Below are 20,094 nucleotides of genomic sequence, written 5' to 3'. Positions count from 1 at the left end.
GATGAGTGGTGAATGGAACCTGGCTCTCTCCAATACTAGCCTAACATAGTCTAGCTTTTATTATATGGTTCCTGCTATGTTGCACCATAATTTTCTTATCATGCAATTAAAAGTACAGAACTCTGCTCTATGTTTATTCTAGTCACTCATATTCTATTCCATGACAGTTCTTCGAATCTGCTAGCTTCCCATCCCTGCCCATCCCAACTCTGCATAGTTCATTAAGCATATTAAACATTGGGAGAAAACAATGAAATTTTGCAGGATGAAAAGATAACATCACTCTGCATTCTTCTAGTTAAGTATACTGAAGAACTTGCAGTGCTCACACTAATTGTCTGCTTCCAACTTCAGGCCTGTGGGCTTTTTAAAACCAATTGTACAAATCCTCCCAGTTCAACAGCATAGGCCAAATTATTTGTCCTAAGGAACATGCCAAGGATAGTCAGCACTATAGAAGCCTTGGTTTAAATGAAGAAGGAAGCTCGGCACGTCAGCATGCCAGAAGTAACCATTCCAATGTCAACAGTGAAATTTTGTATTCTAAAATTTTGTGAATTGTTTGAATTTCTGCAGAATTTCATTTTCGCTCCCATTTCTATCAGTCCTACCTGGGCTAGAGTGATGAATTATATTCTCATAGTGGGGAAAGCATCTTTAAATAACCCCTTTGCATTTAATCTATGGACAAATCCAGTTTAAAAATGAAAAGCTGAGGCACCTTTTCTTCCCATCAGTCCAGAGACCCTGTCCTTGCAGAAATAATGCAATTCCCTCATGCCTGGCTGGGGAGATGATCTTATTCAAGGTCCATAATTATTTTTTCAAAATTTTCAAATTAGTTTAATGAGTAGAATTATGATTCAGAAAGTAGGACGTCAGCACAACAGAAGGTCCATTTGGAAGGGGACAGACTGGGCCCTGTAATTTACTGGAGTTACATTGTCTTTGGTTCTCTGCCTCCTGTTGTTTCTTTCTTGAAATTGATGTTAAGTTGCATAGGTAAGGAAAGAGAAGAGATGAACAGCTCCTTTGTTGGAAAGGTGCTGACATATAATTAAGAGGAAGCTGTTTGGTGCTTGTTCAAAATGATCCATCCCTGTTGACACAATGAGAGCTAATGAACTAAATCTGAAAGCATCAGCATACAATTTTGACAAATGTGGTGTTTTCCTATTGAGAGAGTGGGAAATGATTATAAATAGCCAGCTGGGCTTGTTTTCAGGCATGGACACTTGGGGAACCTTGGCATTATGGCCTCCATTGGCTCTTGGTGCTGTAAATTATTTCACACTTCTGCTTCTGAATCAATTGGGTGTTTCCTTTGCTTAAGTGCTGCTGAAATAGAATCTCTCCCACTCCTGAGTTCTCTACACTTCAGGGGGGCTTTTGAAAATGCCTGGGCCTTGCATTTGAAAGGAAAGGGTCACTGAGAATTTTAAATACATTCCATTACTGTTCAAACCTTCATTTTTCCTTTGAAGGGACTCTTAAAAAGTCCAAGCTAAAATGAGATAAGTTATCATATATATATATATCTATATGATATTTCATATAGATTCGTATTCCATTCTGAATGGCTTGGGGTGGCTTAGAAAAGGGGAGGAGAGGTTCATTAAAGATGATGATTAGAAAAAGAAAACTCAAGGGAATAATTTTATTTGAATGTAGGATTATGAAACACATTGTTATGGAACACATTCTTAGAATTTTATTCAACCTTATTCTTCTTCAGAAAGCTGATTGCAGTAATGATTTCTACAAACCATGACATATGCAGAAAGAGAAGTACAGACATCAACATTTAACCTTTTCAGGCAAAATCTTTTAGATATAGTATAACTATATAATATACAACTCTGGGGCATTCATCCAAGTACAAACTCCAAGGGAAGCTTAGAGGGTGACAACAAGGGGGGCAGCTTCCTTGGTGGTGCCCCCCCCATCTATGCAACAACCTCCCACTGTGGCCCACCTGGTGCCAACCTTGTCATCTTTTCAGCACCAAGTTAAGACAACCCTTTATGCAGAGGCCTTTAAAGATTAATTTGTCTATCAAGGGTCTTGAAAGATTACCCACCCCAGGTGTTTTCCCTTTTACAGGGTCATTATTACTGCATGGTTCGGTTGCTTAAAAACTTTAAATGCTGCTAGAGTTTATTGCATTTCTATACTATGAAGCTGTATAGATATGAAATGAAAATCAAACTATCAATCAAATGTCTAATGTGACATTTGAAAGGGGATTTTTAGGATATTTAGGCAACCCCCAAGAGATCCTCATCTAGAACCCAACATATGGTCTGAAGAGCCCAACATATGGACTGAAGGCATATGGGACAGCCCATATGCTAAAGGTAAGTAGGACTGGATCTGGTCAATGCTTGGAGAGGAGACCCCTGGGAACCACATGTACCTCCCATGAGTTCCAGGGCAGGACAAAGGTAGGATAACAACATAACTAAATAATGAAGGAATAAAATAGAAAGCTGTTTAGGCTCAACTTGAACATTTCTCCCATGGATATTATAATGAAACTGAACAGGCCAGAAGTCATGCCTTCCTCCTCTCTATTGGTCCTAAAGAAGTTATGGCTGCCTTGGTGGAAGTGGTAATGAAGGGAGAATCCAGATTTTTTAGATTGTCAGATGGGTCAATAAAGGTGACTGTCAGTTAGACATTCCATAAGAAACATAATTGGTCCAGCTGTTTGAAGAAGGCCAGTGAGATGTCTGTTAGAGAGAGAAGTCTGTTAGAGATCATTAGAGAACTATCATATGATCCCTACATAGCATTGGAGGGGCCCTAGGATACTATAGATCTCCTCTGAGACTGGGTACAGAGGCTGCGGGCTGGAGCTTCCCGGGTCTGCTCTATAAAAATTTCTCCTAAACGGTTCAATATTTCATTTCTTCTGAAAAAGCAGAATAAAATATCAAAAAGAAGAGATAGCCTATGATCTCTTTTGTTAAGCAGATTACCAGCTGACAGCTTAGGCCTATGGTTCACTGTGGCTTATTACAAAGTTGTATATCCAGCCCCTACACAGGGGTTCTCATGGTGTTTGAAATTAGGTTAGGATACAGGTTGTAATGATACAACAGACTATGGGTATTCAATGGTTTTTTAACCCTTGCATAACCCATGCTTGTCAGGTTCACATGACACAACTAGCCCCAAACAGATGTTCTATATCCAGAATGGCAGCCACACATTCACTGGTGCAGGTGGGTAAGAACAGTGTTTGGTTGTTTGGTTTGTTTTTATAAGATCCTACCAACATCTATAAATTTCTTCATAAATGGGACTGAAACAATTGAGAAAACTGACAGATTCATCCATCCCTATGGATGCCTTAAGCACTGTCATTGTTTACCAATGTTATTCTGAACCTCTTGTTTAACTGTGTGTGTGTGTGTTTTAATCTAGCAGTTGATTTAATTAAATGGTTGATTAAATGGTTTCATTCCAGCAATGGAAGAAAAACTGCTGGTAGAATGGATTTTGCCCTTCCCTCTGCAGCCCCCTCAAAAACTCCTCTGTCCTGGGAGACCACCCACAGATCTGGGGAGCATGCTGAGGGGCTGCAGCTGGGGAGACTTCTGGTTGTGCCAGTGGACTTTTGCTTGTGTAAGTGTCAGATCCAGTGCAACCAACTACAAAAAGTCTGCTCCCAGAAGCCTTATGGTTCCCTGTTACCTGATCCCATTAGTGGCTAATAATGGTGATTTCAGACATACTGCATCTAGTTTTTCTGTCTCTCGACATATTTTCCCCTGGTTTTGCACACCAGATCTTCCTTACTGCCTTCAACTTCAGCAGTAAGTATTACAGCAGTAAGCCTTGCAATACTAACATTCCGATATCAGCCAGGGAAAATGCAACTGCATTGTCCTTCTCTACTCTTGATGCGGCAGTCTCTTTTCTTATGTACATTACTTTGTTACCAAACTGTCCAAATCAGAGGAGCTGGTTCTTCCCCTTGTCAAGATGGCCAGAGACAGAGAGGCATCCACTTAGCACAAATATGCACTGGTTCCTCTTTCCTATAATAAAACTCTGAAAAGCACCGTGGAGAATTCCTAGAACCACATGTCATAGGAACTCAGGAAGGCACCTGGCAGAAATTGGAGACATTCTTAACCCTTGTGAGCACATTCCCCACACCCAACAGTTCTCAAACAGGAACACGCAGGAGTGTAAACTGAGCACATGGAGGTCAGTAATGGCCTTTGTTTAACCTCTCCCATATGACTTCACTTCCCCAGCCTGCCAGTCTATAACCTCTCTCTTTAATGGAACTAATTGCATGAGAAGAAATCAGGAGATGGCAGGAACATCTGGCTCGCATACTGTACATGCCACTGTAAGTTAACCTTTCACACTCTGTCAGAAACTATGTGAAAGTATGTCAGGAGTGCAGCTGTGTGTAGAGTTTCACACACAGTGAAGTTCCATGGGCAAATCGGAGGGAGGGGAAGAGGGAGGGAGGAAGGAAGGAAGGAAGGGAACAGGAAGGAAGAGAGGAAGAGAATGCTTTCTATTTATATACTCTTTTTCAGAAAGAAAGAAAGAAAGAAAGAAAGAAAGAAAGAAAGAAAGAAAGAAAGAAAGCAAGCAAGCAAGCAAGCTCTCCTTTTTACTGGTTTGCTGCCATTTCATGGGCAATCACATGAGACTTTTGTGACTCAGGCAGAAATCCAATATGATGCTGTAAAATGCTGTGCATATTAAGTGATGGGAAAAGCCTCAGTGACTCATTTCTTCCTAATAGCCCTATTTCACTGCATTTTATTAAACTGAATTCGAATGATCTAAAGAAAAATAGGAAGAAGAGATAAAAAGAAAGAGAGTTAACATCTACTTTGCATTAACAATTAGAGTTTTCAAAAGTACGTCCAGTGGTGAAAGAAAGGGGAAAGGGGAGAAAGGGGAAATCATATATTTGTACGAGGTCTTTCCTTCCCTCAGTAACCATCTACTGTATATATGTAATAAATTATTATGGCATTTCGTATCACCACAAGGAGGGAGGGAGGGAGGAAGAAAGAAATTTATACAACTTTGGTATGTAACTTCTTTGTGATTCCAACCCTTCAGTTGCTCTAGCTATGTGAGGTGCTGGAAGGAAGGGCAGGAGAGAGGAAAGCATTTTGGCAGATTAATTCAGGTCAGGATTTCAGAATCCATAGGCTAAGCACCTCAGGATTTATACTAGACTGGCAGAGCATATTTGATTCTGGAACAAAGAATACTACTGGTTATGTCTATGTGCGGGGAAAGAACTTAAAAAGATAACTGTGTTTCCCAAACTTAGTCTGAATCCAGATTCTTATTTCTAAAATAGCAACCCTGTGGTTTCTGAAAGCATCCTGAAGGCCACAGTATTTTTCAGAGAAACTGGTTTGACATCCTAGTCAAGGCTGCAGAGTCAGATGATTTTCCTCACTGTAAGAGCCCCTGTGAACATTTCTGCACTGCTCCATCTCTAAGGACATGTTGTGGTTATGGTGATGGGCAGAGAAGGAGAAGCCATATCCAATGGATCCAGAAGCATCTCAGCTCTAAATGATCCCCCTAATATGGAAGGTATATTTCGTCTTTTCAGGAGTAGCGGTAGGGGAGACAAAGCTCCAGGGAGAAGAAATAGAAGCAACATTCATGTCAGCTATTCCTGGCAAATGCTTGGCTGGGCTCTGGATAGAACAGTTTCAAGGTCAGACTGCACCATTATGTGGACTCTTTGCATTTTGGATTGCTCTCTTCAAGACTTGTGAACACTAGGAACAAATGAAGTATTAACTCTATGGATACATACAGCCTTGGTAGCTGGTAGTAAGACTGTTGGAACTTGCAAGTTTCTGGTTATTCAGAGTTATCATCATTGCCTAGACTGTCATCCTCAGCATTCACAGAAGACCAATTGTCCCATTGCCCCCACAATGTAGCACCAAATATGTATTGACAAGCTATGCAACATCGCTTTCACGTGTGTAGTTCCTTGGCATCTAAACTAGGATCTTCAGTATCATACAAGAGAATGAACCCTTAGCTTGTAATATCCAAGTGGCAAAGTTCAGTGAGAGAACTAGATGGAGAAAGGCCCTACTAGGTACATGCAATCAAACACATCCACAATTGAACAACTCTGTTGTTCAACAGGTCAAGCACATTTTGAAAAAGAAGACATTTGTGCATCTTATGACCTATACTTTAGTCTTTTTCCCGTGACCTGCCAACATAGTAAGTCTTTAAGGTGCCCTGGTAATTTTTGTTCTTTTATCCCAAGGAAAAAGCATTCCTTCTAAATCAAATTTCCTAATTTCAAGAAAATGGTGGACTCTTTTGCAATGCAAACATATGCATCTTTAGATGGGGTGCAATGAGGGGAGAAATAAAGCTGATAAAAATGGTCTAGTCATTTAACAAGTCCCCTTTTCCTAACCATCTTTCTAAATTCCAATCTACTATTCACCATGAGTATGACACAGCCTTAAAAAGCAAAAAAGAGGTCCATTTTAGTAGGAAATGGAGGTCTGGGAGGTGGAGGTACATGAACTTGCTGAATTAAGTTTTCTTCCAAGCTGAACAAGACCCACGTAATCAGCAAGGTTCAAGCTGACAGCGGGGGAATTAAATAACTTGTAGGGGGAGCTCAGCTGGATATCTCAAGGGGAAAGATTTGCAAAAAGATTTGCTCTGAAGGGAAAAAAGGAGAGGTTGGGAGTGAGCGAAAGGAAGAAAAACCACAGTTAAGCAGTGAAAGAGACATCTGTAGCTTAACTGTTCATTTTTCTTCCTTTCTGTCTTCTGGGCTTGCAACAAAATGAATGAGTGGATGTTTACAGTGATATGATTCTTTCCAGAGGGAGAATCAAATGAAATGGGATGCTGACAGTCCTGGTTTATAAATGTAATTAATGTGAATAAATCCTGAATTAAATAGTGTGAAAAGCAATCTCTAGCACTAGTTATTTGGATACAGGAGTGATGGGGCTCCATATGGAGTATCAAGGTACTGGGGCCATATTGGATACAAGCATAGCCACCCAATTATCCAAGGCTGGATTTCAATACCAGGAAATCCAATCCCCCAAAATCATGCTTAACATTTCAAGAGTTGCTCCAGAGTTCAAGTTCTGTGGCCTCTTTCTCTGCAGTGTCACATTCTCCCGGCATTTTGCCTTCTGGGTGAATCAAACACTTTGGAGGTGGTAACTAGACTCCTGCAAATGGCACACACCAGCAACTTCCCTGGAGCAACTTCCCTGGGGCGATCTGCTCCTTAACAACTACCAAGTAAACTGCTCAAGGGCAAGTGCCAATTTGCTCTGGGGCACTAAGATTCATGCTGTAAATATGTAGCCGTTGCTATTCAGGTATCTATCTCTGGGGCAACCTTCCCAGGTGTGTGAGGCCTAAGGCAGATGCATAATCCTAGCATCACAAGAAAATTTGAAGGCAGCAGGTAAAAAAATAGCTGACAGCTGCTCTATGGGCTGAGTTCTCTTCTCCTAAGGGCTCCAGAACTCCCCTGGACTTTCATGATCGTGCAGCTGATGAAGAGCTATATATGGAGATGGAACAAAAATGCTCTCAGCTACCATTTGCTAGACCAAAACTCACAAGTGTCTGTGTTTTCATCTGATTAGTAATATATAAATACACATAGTACATGCCATTAATCATGGCTGAAAGTATGAGCCAGCTTGCCACAAACAAAGGATTCTTGGGACTCTCGGTCTTTATTGCTTGGGAGTGTGAATGTTTGTAAGAACCAACAAATGGTTCCAGAGGCTTTGGGAGGTCCAACTAGCAGGACCTCTGCCCACCAAATGGACTCTCACAGCCAGGGATCATGAAAACTTGCAATCCTTCCTGGTCCCAAACTGCAAACAACAGCTGAGAAAGGTGTAGGCCCCATTTTAAGTTGGGCAAGCTCACAGGGGATGTTGTAGGGTGGCCAGGTTAGTGTACAGTCTCCAAAGAGCTATTGGAGGACAGTCTTTGATTGACCACATCTTCTGTTTGAAATCTGTCTAGTCCAAGTCCAGTTAAACAAACCATAGGGACAAAGAGGAGGTTCTTAATGAGGCCCACCAGCTATACGCAACTGAACAGTTGACTGAGCAGGCACATGGGTTATCTGATCAGTCTTCCTCACTATGGTGAGATGTAGTGCATGTCAATTTAAAGTACAGTAATTTTTTTTCCAAATTTGCATCTACTGTTCTTGTTATGTGCTATCAGTTCCAACTTATGGCAAACATATGAATGAATATGTCCTGTCCTTGATAGGCCTGCTCAGCTCTTGGAAACTCAAGGCTCTCACTTCCCTTATGGAATCAATGTGTACCTCATAGTTGGTCTTTCCTTTCTTCTGCTTTCAATGTTCCCTTCCATTATTGTCTTCTTCACGAGTCTTGCCTTCTCATGATGTGCCTGAAATACGACTGTTTCAGGTTCATTTTTGCTCCCAGGGAAAGTTCTGACTTGATGTGATCTATAACCCACTTGTTTGTTTTTCTGTCAATCCAGGTTATTAGTGAAGTTACTCAAGCACTATGTTGCAAATCCATCGTTTTTCTTCCTGTGAGCTTTCTTCTCTGTCCAGTTTTCACACCCTTACACAGTAATCAGGAATAGTGTGGTGATCTTGACTTTGGTCTCCAGTGAAACATCCTTGTATATGATGATTTTTTTCAGTTCCTTCTTTGCTGCCATTACAATTTCTTGACTGTAGTTTCCATTTGAATTGACGATCAAGCCAAGATATGCAAACTCATTCACAATTCCAATTTCTTCATTGTTGACAGTAAAGTTCTACAATTGTTCTGTGGTCATGATTTTTGTTTTCTGAACTTTCAGGTGTAGTCCTGCTTTTGCACTTTTTATTTCATTTCCATTGGGAGTCATTTCAATCCATTGCTGCTTTTGCCAGTAATATGGTATCATGTGTATAGCTTAAGTTATTTATGTATCTTCCACCAGCTTTCACTGTTGCATCATCTGATCCCAGTCTAGCTTTCCTTATTATGTGTTCCGCATTCAGATAGGGGGATGTCTTTGTCTTTAGGAAACCATTCTGTTTCTCCATATCCTATCCTTCATGTCCACAATACAAGTCACATATTAAAATAATCATGTGCTGAAGCGTACCCATTTCTTTAGGACCATCCATAACTTCTCATGATCCACACAAAGACTTTGCTTAAATCTATAAAGCATAGACTGATCCTCTTCTGAAATTCTTTGGTGTGTTCCAGTACACGACGCATATTTGTGAATGATCTCAAATGTCCCTTCCTTGTCAACATCAGACATGAATGGTAGGCATTTCTTACTCTATATAGGGTAAAATACTTCATTGCAACATGTTGAACATTACTTTGCTTGCATGGGAAATTAGTACAATGGTCCTATAGTTATTGTACTCCTTTCTTGGCAGCTGGAATGTATATTAAATATTTCCATTATTTGGGCCATTGTTTGTTTTCCATATTTGTTGGCTTATTCTTGTTAGGATTTGGACTGATTCAGGTTCTGCAAGTTGAAATAGCTCTACGGGATCCCCTCTACTCTGGGTGCTTTATTCTTTCCAAGTGCTTTTAGAGGAGTTTTCACTTCATTCTCTATTACTCCAGATTCTTCCCCATAGAATTCCTCTTGGAAAGAGCTTGTCATTATTTTACTTTTTCTGTATGCCTCTTCCATATATTGTTTCCATCTTCATTTTATTTTATTCTGGTCAGCTAGTATATCCCCCTGCTAGTCTTTCAGCATTCCTAATCTAGCATTGAATTTCTTGGATCTGCTGGAAGGGGTGTCTTGTTTTTCTACCTTCATATGGACTTTAAGTTTTATTTTGCATTTGTATTTTCTGCCTGTGTTGGTGATCCTTTTCAGCTTTAGTCTGATTTGTGATATTTATAGTTCATGCTTTACACTGCCAATGGGAAAAGGGTTAATTTCTACTCTGGACAAAAGGCTGCCCCAGTCCAGGTGGTGATTTAGGGAGAGTAAGGAGCCAAGACTGCCAGAGGCTTGAAGTACAAAACACCAGATACCATAAATTATAACAAGGACAAGAGAATTCATACTCCCCACAAGCAAGGAGATTTGGAGCGTTAAGGGCATAGAATACTTACCTAGAATAGGTCAGGAGATGTCACCCCGCAAGTCATCTGATCGATCTAAGGGAAATAAACAGCTTGGGGATCTTCTATCAGAAGAGATTCCCTGTTGCTGCCAGGGACTTTGCCGAAGAGTATCTTGCAGGAGACAAGAGTATGCAGGGTATTGTTATTGTTATTGCTAGGTTAGGCGAGCTTTGTTTTTTCAGGTCCAAGGTGGCCAACTTGGCCTGGGGTCTTGTGGGTAGTGTGAATTGTTTGGAACTAGTGCTGCTCTCCCCTTCCCCTTCCCGTCTCCTTTTTCCTCGTATTTGTACCTTTGTGTTGTAGTGTTTTTAGACCCTCCACCCCTATCTCATTAACCTTTTAAAGAAATGTCTTTTCCCCAGTGCTTGGGTTGTCATGTGATGAATTCAGTGTCTTGCTCTGGGATTTGGAAACCAGGGAGTTCTGGACAAATCAGCGTGCTCAGGAAACTGCAGGGAGGTGGGGACTCACCAGATTTCCATACTTCTCATATTCCATGTTCTAATCGTATGTGTTATGCAGCATTGGGCTTTCCTTTTACTTCCATGCATGCCAGTCATTAGACATCCTTTCGGCTTTGACCTAGTTGTGTCGTTAGTAACAGCACTGTTCATACTTGCCCTTTACTCTTCCCAGTAGTTCATTGTGTGCTTCCAAACCGGAGTGTCATCTTCTAGCACTATCTCTTATTTCATTTTGGATTGTTTCAAGGCACGAAAAAGCAGAAGTACTTTCACTTAGCCTTTTTATGTGCCTTACTAACCAGAGGTAGCTTGAGTGTCACTGCCATTATCTGTGAAAAATCCTCTGCCTGTATTGCCTCCAGCTACTACTGCTGTCCAGTAGCTGCCCTTCAGGAGTTCCTCTGCCCCATCACCATTAGAAAAATCCATTGTCTTCTGTTGATGTGACCACTCCTCCTGAAGAGGGTGGATGCATATTAGTCTGGGGTCTTGGTTTTACCATTCCACCTTGGGTGACCTGCTAGAAGAACAGACTCATGAGACAGTCTGGCCTCCTGGCAGCATGTCTCTTGGCTTATCTGATGCTCTTAAGCATCACAACATGAAGCATGTGCATGCAAGAGTGGTGAATTTTCATCACATTTGCACATTTCTAAATTTGTATCATTACAACTTTGCCTGACTTGAAGTTAGGAATGCCTCATTTCAGAGGCAAATTTACATTTTGATCATGTTCCTCTAGAACATTCACTGCATTCCTAGTGGAGATACGCTCTCAAGTACATCGGCTAATTATGGAGTAGATCAAGGAATTGCTCTTCAGGGAAGGGAAGACCAAGAGGTCCCCGTGAAGAACTTGAGTTCCTTTATTTTAAGATTAAGTGGAAACTAAATTTGGCACAAATTCAATATTTGCCACAAACTGGGAACTTGGAACTCAAACTTGCATTTTTACAACTTGCAAACTTCACTTTCCAAATTTGACTTTAAGATCTTGATATGAAGCCACAAGCACTGGTTAATGTAAAGCAATAATGTTAATTGCTTGTTTGCTGAGTCACTTTGTCACTTTGTTTTTCTTTCACTTAAAACCAGCAGCATTTGGGAGTGCTAGAAAAATAATCAGGTTTAGGAATATATCCACTGGAATTTTGTCTGCAGATGTTGAACTACAAAAATGGCTTGAAATGTTTTTCCTAATGTTTTCATACCTGGCTTTAATTTTCACTTCTCTCATGGACTTTGTACATGGTCCCCAGCCTTTGGGAAGAGTGTATACATCCCTGATGCCCCCCCCCCCCCCCCATACAGAAGAGGAGAAAGAAGTTGATTGAATGCTTTAGCTCAGCACTAAAGATTTCTCAGGGAGGCTGAGGATAGCAACAGCCAGTGAAAGTTCCAAAAATACCAACAGTATTTCTAGGCCAGTTCCCACCCCACCCTTTTGTTGCAATTTCAGCACAGCAAACGTGCTAGAAAGAACAAAGTTCATTAGTAAATAAGGGGTGAATTAAAGAAATCCAGAATTCAAAATCTTGCGTCTCCTGGTGCAAATCTCAAACATGATTTGATGGAACTTTTTCTTAAACAATTCACTCTTTTGAGTGAGAATCTCTGTGTCCAAAGGATTAAACTATTATGGGGGTGGGGGTGTTCAATGAATAAACAACTTTGGAGCATTCTTACATTCCCTGTTTGTATTTTTTTTTTAGATCAGTTCACATTCAATGCAGGAAGCAAATAGCATGTTTGCAATTAGATTCTGCACTTGGAGAAGAGGGGGAAGGGAAAGAATGAAATTGCGGGTCATGAAAGGTCATGTCGTTTCCAGGCTCACTCCAATGAATTCTGCAGCTGTACCAGAAAATCCCAAACTCCTGTCTAACTCACTATCCACATCTGCAAAAAATAAATAAAGAAAAGAAAAGAAAGAGAAATCCTACCCCCCCTTCTTGTTGCTAGGAGAAAGAAAGAAAGAAATACTTTGGCATCAATCTTCCTTAACATACAGCATTTTATTTTCAGTTTCATTGAGAAATGTTTAATATAAAAAACTTGACAGAAATAATGCCATGGGCTTTCCCTAAATAGCTGTATCAGAAAGTTTATTCTGTAATATGTAAAGTAAATATTTATCATAAGGTAACACACAGGTTCTGTTTGGCTTATTTTGCTACTTCTACTTAGCATTTGATGTGTGAAGGAGACAAACCAAATATTGTAAATATTTATAAACTATTCAGATTTTATATTATTTGTTCAGGTACAAATGGCTCCAGTTACTAGACTTGTCAGAAATAAGGAAAACCACAAATACAGCACAGGTACTGAATGAAAAACAGGGTAGAAACATGACATAACCACGTATGTTTACTGAAATAAACATTTTCCATAAAAAGGAGCTAAAGAGACATATATCATCATTATTTTTAAAAGCTCTAGTTAAAAAAAACCAAGTTTTTAGAGAAACCAATTTACTTGCATATGTTTTTTATTTATGCATTCTGTTCTTTAAACACTGTGTACCTTTGGTATAAATTTACTTAAAACTAGATAGTGCAATTTTTCTTCACTCACAGACCTCTTGTAGTTTTCTCCAGCTCCGATTATGCTGGTCAACATGGCCATAGGCAATCCACTCTCAGCAAGTGGGCATAATGGGTCATCTTGTCATATTAATATAACATCTATAACCCAAAATTTAATTCTGAAAGAGACTGTTGATCTGGTGTGAATTACCAAACCTCATGGCTTGGTGGGCTCATATCAGAAGCTACTAAATCCATATATAGTTCAGCACTCACCTAGGTAATTGGGTATTGTTTTGCTGAGGGAATTTCCTGCTTCTCCATGGGTTCTCTACATTCCCCAAAGCATCCCAAACTATCACCTTATCAAAGGTATTTTCTAGTTCAAAAAATGAAATATTTTTCTCCTAACCTGTGTGCTCTGTTTCCTGGGAGGAACAAAGAAGGAATTCATCTCTGGAACTCCTGGGGCTAAAACTACGAGCCATTGAGCTTGTTTGTAGGTGGTTCATGTGGTGGGCTGCTAAACTGCTTAAGGCAAGCCTTTTTGGCCATGCTGACTGTGGCTAGCATGTTGTGAAAGGGTGGCCTAACTAATTTAGTCTGAACAGTCCTTGGACTTAAACCATACACTTAAGCTGGACAAAAGAGAACCCTGTTCCAGTGAGCTTCTGGAGTTCTAGCATGTTTCAGTAACCTTTGGTTGTCCCTTGGTCAAATTTTCTGCCTTGCTTTTGAGTCCTGCCTTCTTGATTATTTTTGGTCTTGAATTACTCGTTGGTCCTGACTACTTGCTTCATTCTATGGCTGTTAGAGCGGTTTTAGTACAGATAGCAAGACATGGCCTAACTCAAACTCAACAATGACAGCTCAGTATTCTTATCACTGAATGGAATGTACTGAGAGAAGTTGTCTTCTGCCTGAGGATGTGAATAAAGAAGAGGTATATCAGTTGAAGGATCAGAACCCCCAGATGAACAGCTACAAATGAACAGGAGCATGTGAGAATGTGTGCAAACTAACAATACAAAAACAAGATGCTAATGCCAACAGATTATAACCTAGTTAAGATAAAGTTTGCTTTAGGGTTCGTGTTCAGGTTAATCTTCCTGGTTTACTTGGTAGGAATCAGCAAGGGAGGCTTGGTTCCATGATAATTCTAGTCCTTCTTGGCATCTTCTTCCAAAATTGTTGCTGTAAACCTCTTTTCTATTAGTTGTATTTTGTTCCTGAAGAAGTGATTCTGTTTCCCATTTATTTACCATCTACCCAGAACTGATGGGTTTGCGTTGGTCTGGTTCCCATCCAGAAGATGAAATGATTCTATTCTCCTTTTTATATAATAAAAAGCTATTTGAACTCTTGGCTGTTGCCTGGTGATGGCAATGGACTAGAGAGAAGCTACCAATTTGGAGTCTCCTGCTGGTTTGGCTGCTATAAATGAATGCAGTAAAACCCACTGATGTCAGTAGGCATCCTCAAGCATACCAGGGCCATCTCCTTACCCCTGCCCTTTTCTGAATTCTATATGAAGAGAGAAGCCTCTCTCAGCATGGAGAAAGGGACTCCGCCAACTCTAGGAGAATCAGTCACTCTTCTGCACTCTGGCTGTGTTCTTACCTTTATTCAATCACCCAGGATCCTATTGGGACTCTGGTATTACATGAAATGACTCAGCTACCTCTGGGGAGAAAAGCTATTCCAGCTGTGGTTGGCCCTGAGCTCTGTGCACTGCACACCAGAAGTAGGAACTCAGTCATCGTATCTTCTCTATTAGTGGAATGGAAGAAAACAGTGAGGATTCTCCTGCAAGATACACATATTCCCCAGTGGGCCTTTTCCCAAACATTTTAGATTGGAATAGGAAGCACAGCAAACTGGAGTAGGCCCATAGGACAGGAATTCTGAAGTGCTGAGTTATAACTATTATTGTTTTGCCAGTTGGCATTATTTCTAATCCAATGGGCTTTCTGCTATCTGTGGTTTTACCATAAGGCAAATCTGAAATTTTCGTAAGGGTTAACTGTCAATATCAACCTATGCATGTTTCACAAATGTTATGAGTTTACAAGCAATAAGAACATGCACCTATCTTAAAGCTATTAATTTCTTTAGCTTTAAGCATGGTGTTTTGTTTCTTTTCCTTTCTAAGCCATTGTTCACTTTCTGCAGTGAAACTAAGTAGATGCAACTTGGTAATTAATGTCTCCTGTCTGCTATGTTACGCGTTTAAGTTAAAAGCGCCATGTACCACATGTATCCTGATTGCTTGGTTAAGCTACTAATAAAGTGTTACAGGCTTTGAATAGATAATGTGTGTATAGGATTAGGGCTCAGTAAACATGATCTATGGTGATTAATCTTGTTCATTATTTTCAGGCTGTAGTCTTATGATAGTAAGACTTACCTCCAACTAAATATATAGGATCAGACTATATCAGGCTATTGATATATAGAAGATGGTGATAAGCAATTTCTTTTATGGTGAGTTTAGTAACAGTCTTATTTCTGTTGTAACTAATCCCCAATTATAATCTAGTTTATCATTGGAATCCAGTGAAACTTGAAAAAGGAAAGGTATATAGATACTCCAAAGGATTCACCCTACCAAAAAAGATCTGATATCATAAACCATTGATATCACTAAACATCACAAATAATCAATTTGGAATATTACTTTGGTGCTCCACCCACTGATTCACCTGGCTGAAGCAGCAATGATAGAAGCATGGATGAATTAAGCAATCTCTGCTTTCTTGCTTTCTCATTCTTCTCTGTCATATAAAATGCTACTATGGGAGCATTGTAAGCACTAGGAAAAATGTCGTCTTTCCAATAATCCTACATTTCCTGTGATCCTTGATAAAGTCCAGTATAATCCATAGCACTGTCTTACTAAGAAGGGGGGTGGGGGGAAGAAGAGGAAAATACAGAGCAGGACTAGATCAGACAACACAATTATGCACAGTCATGGACTGAATATGGATTTTGTGTGGGTTGTCACTAAACCATGGCAATAACAATCCACATTGTGAAACATGGCTTATTGTGTTACCTGAATCCAGACAAGCTAACAAAATATGGTTTGTTAATTATGAGAACCTACAGTTCACGACTCAGTAAGGGGTTCAGATTATAGGTTGTTTGTGGTTAATACAGCTAGGTTCAGACAATGCAGTGACCTTCATTTCAACAGCAAAAATGTTCACTGGTACCGCAATATGGCAATGGTGCCAATTACCTAGGGAGGAGCAGCATCTCTCACATTGAAAGTATTCAAGATGCAGCTGGACAGACATTTCTTCCGGATTACTTAATTTGGAGTCCTGCACTGAGCAGGGGGTTGGACTTGATGGCCTTATTGGTGCCTTCCAACACTATTATTCTTTGATTCTCTGAATCCATGGTTCAGCAACAATTCACTCTCAATCCATACTCAACTCTTGAATGGGGGCTATTGTGTAGTGAGGGAGAAATAAATATTCTTCGCTTCTCACTAGTGCTGCTATCAAGACAACCACCAATGGCATGCCAGCAGCCAAAAAAAAAAAAAAGTTGGGGGGACAGGAAGGAATGGAAATAATATGGACCCTCAGCAAAGCATGATGCGGTCGGAACTGGGCTCAGAAGTAGCAAAGCTACTTTTCTGCTTTCTTAGGACACAATTGAGTTGGATGAGTCTGTATGGCACGGTTTTTTTCAGTGAGTAATGTAATGTTAATGAACTTCGCCAGAAATCTAAAGCCAGCAAACGAGGATAGTTTTCTGAAGCCAGGCCAAGGTCTTGTGGTCTTCTGCTTGTTAGGAAGGGCACCAGTGAAAATAGCCTTGGAGCTGCCTTCCCCAATGATTCTGTATCTACAGGCTGCTCTTGCAGTGAGAAGAACCCTGTTTGCCTTACTGAAAGAGTCTCCTGGGAAGGGGAACAGAACCTATGTGCATCCTGACACAGAACGAACTAGATGGAGAAAGAACATTTGTAAAATCCATGGCAAGAGGGGTTCTATTTGGTTTTCAGCTGGGGAAGAAGAATTGATAACTCACTCAACCAGGAGGTCCATGGAGTATTCTCTGGCTTATTCTGGGAACCAATATGATCACAGATGAAGGACCACATGAAAAGCTAATATAAACAAGGAAACTCGCTTATTTTCTGCACCCATATTTTATCACTGTATTCAATAGGCAGTGTATCATAATGGACACAAGTGAATATGTTTCTTCCCAAGTATTCTCAGGGCTAAAGTGAGGTACCTTGGCTGAACCAGGCACCTGGAATCAACAGATTTAATAGAATCTGATTCAGAATGTGAAAGGGAGGATTATTCCATAAAGGGTGATACTTTTTTTTTTAATGTAACTATATGGAAAAATTGTGGGGAGTGAGGAGGAGCAGAAAGAGCATGGATTCTTCATGCCATTCTTGGAACAGATGAAAGAGAGAAAAATCTCAGTAAGGATCTCAGTAAGCCTGACAATAATGTTTTCAGCCACTATCTTAGATCAGTGTTAACATTTCCTTGTGAGCTAATTAAAAACATTCTAAAATACAGAAAGACGATAATAAGCCCCAACACTTATTAGAGGCTTAGTCAGGATTTTTATTCCACCCCCATCCCCATACACAATTGCTACCTGAACTTTTTAGCTCCAGCTATTTTTATTCAGGAAGTTTAGTGCTTGTTTTTCTATCTCTTCATTTTTCCTATTAAATAATGAACTGTTCAGTGATGATGATGGTATCAATCCTAGATTTATGCTTTATAGGTTTTGCAACATCTTTTGGGCAATACCTCACTGAAATTGGTGATAGATTATCACTAATTTTAAAAGTTTTGAATTCATTCCCACTTTTTTCAAGGCATGGACTGGCTATTAAAAATAAAGTGAAATGATATTCAGGTGCTAAACAGATTACGGTTCACAGCAGGACACAAAGGAATTGTAACTCTATCCCAATTATTCTAATTTAATTGGGTGTTAAAACAACCTGGAGTCTCAATAGGAGTGCTCAAAACAAGTCTGCAGATACCTAACCAGAAAAAGAGCTGTCTCCACTTAATAAAGGATTCTTTAAAATCAGAAGAAATATTTCACAGCTTTCAGTTAGCTATTGTGAAATCACTGCTAGTAAATAACACTTCAAGGAATGTATTCTCCTCACTAGTGAGATTAATCCATAGCTAGGGGTTCTTGCTTCATTTGAATCTGTCAAAACTCTGATATAAGGAGCAGGCTGGCTCTAGTACATTGTTTTCTACTTCCTAGAGCTTTGGAGGCAAAGGTGTTGCATCCATCCTGCTTGAGTGATCCAGATGGACCCTTGGTCAGATCCAGAAAGGGTCTTTTGGTCTCCTTGTGAGATATTAGGGTCCACCTGTGAACCACCTGGAGCTGAGTGTGTGTGTGTGTGTGGTGAATAAAAGTTATGGATGTGCTCAGTCTTTATAGACAGAATAGTAAGTCAGGAAAGATACAAACAACCACATACATTGAGGTGTAAATCTTATCCAAGTATTTCTACAAGATTATTCTACCTAGTAGAAGGTGATGATAATCAGCATTACAATATGTCCACCAGCAGAAAGAAGAAGCAACTGATGGGTATTTCTATGCCAGAAGTTTCTATAAGTCAGGAAATCAGTAATCCTAGAAACCATATCCAGATACAAGTGAATTCATTGAGTTATACATTAGAAAAGTATGGAGGAAAGCTTTCATGGCAAGATGATGAATGAATGAGTGAAAGAGTTCATGGAGAAAATTCTCATTAATGCCCACAAACAAAGGATCCAAATGATGTTCCTTATACAAAACCAGTCAAACAGCTAATAGGGTTAGTTTCATATGCACCTAAACTCTTTGTACCTCTTGGTTTTTTAAAGGAGACTATTCTGGACTTGCAGTTTTCCTAAAGCATTCCACTTACAGGTTAAAATTTTATTGTTTCTTAAATATATTGAGATTAAAACATTAAAGTATTTTGATGCAATACTCATTCAAATGTTTCTTCTGTGCAGTATATTCTGAAAATATGAATAGTTTGGGGGAAAAACCCTATAATTGCAGGGTCTGTAATTCTGCAGTGTTCACAAGAAATATCCCAATGTCATGCAGTGTAAGAACTGCCCCACACATTGGTAATGCAAAATTAAGGCATTGGGTGTGCATTACTTCTTCATTAGATGAGACAAACTTAAAGGACATTTTGTAGCTCTGATTCTGAAGAGGAACAGGTTCGATCTTAGTCAATCTGCAGCAAGAAGACCACTCCAGTTTGCTATCTATGCCAGAGCTTCATAAGGCAAGGTCAATGGGCAGCTCCAATGACACCCATTTTTCATTCCATTTTTCATTTTTTAAATTCTGTTATGTTTTAAAATAAATTTATATATTTGCATAAAATACATGCAACTTTATCAGTCATGGCCTAAATATCTAAATAAGTATTCATTTAGACATCTATATGTCACCTATTTGTTTAAAGTCCTCCATCCATTGCATTATAGCAGGTAAATGATTATACTCCCAATTTTCTACAATCAGATTTTAACTATCAAAGGCACAGAATTCATTTCGCCTTCCATTTTTAATTTCCATAAAGCATGTAAATAATGTAAATGTGAGTGTACAGAACTGCATAGTAAAGACTATTCCAGTACAAAATTTATCTGTGTAATAACCTTTTCCCCAAGAGGAGCAACTATTGGACACCACCAAAATGTTTATTTAGGAAAGGCATTAGCTATATAGCAAGAACATGGCTGAAATAAGCAATCCCTCAATAATACACAAGGTACATTCACACAACACAACAAGCAACCTGTGTGGTTTGCAGTTTTTATCAAGATCTCCCCAGCAGACAATTAAGTAGTTTTGACTTTATTACAGTTTCCATCTTTCCTGCTCAGTCCTTCCACTGTTGGCATGTATCCCATCAGC

This window comes from Varanus komodoensis, unplaced genomic scaffold (genome assembly GCF_004798865.1).
Source record: "Varanus komodoensis strain SLA01 unplaced genomic scaffold, ASM479886v1 scaffold1, whole genome shotgun sequence".
Lineage (NCBI taxonomy): Eukaryota > Metazoa > Chordata > Lepidosauria > Squamata > Varanidae > Varanus > Varanus komodoensis.
Note: the sequence above shows the minus strand (reverse complement) of the source record.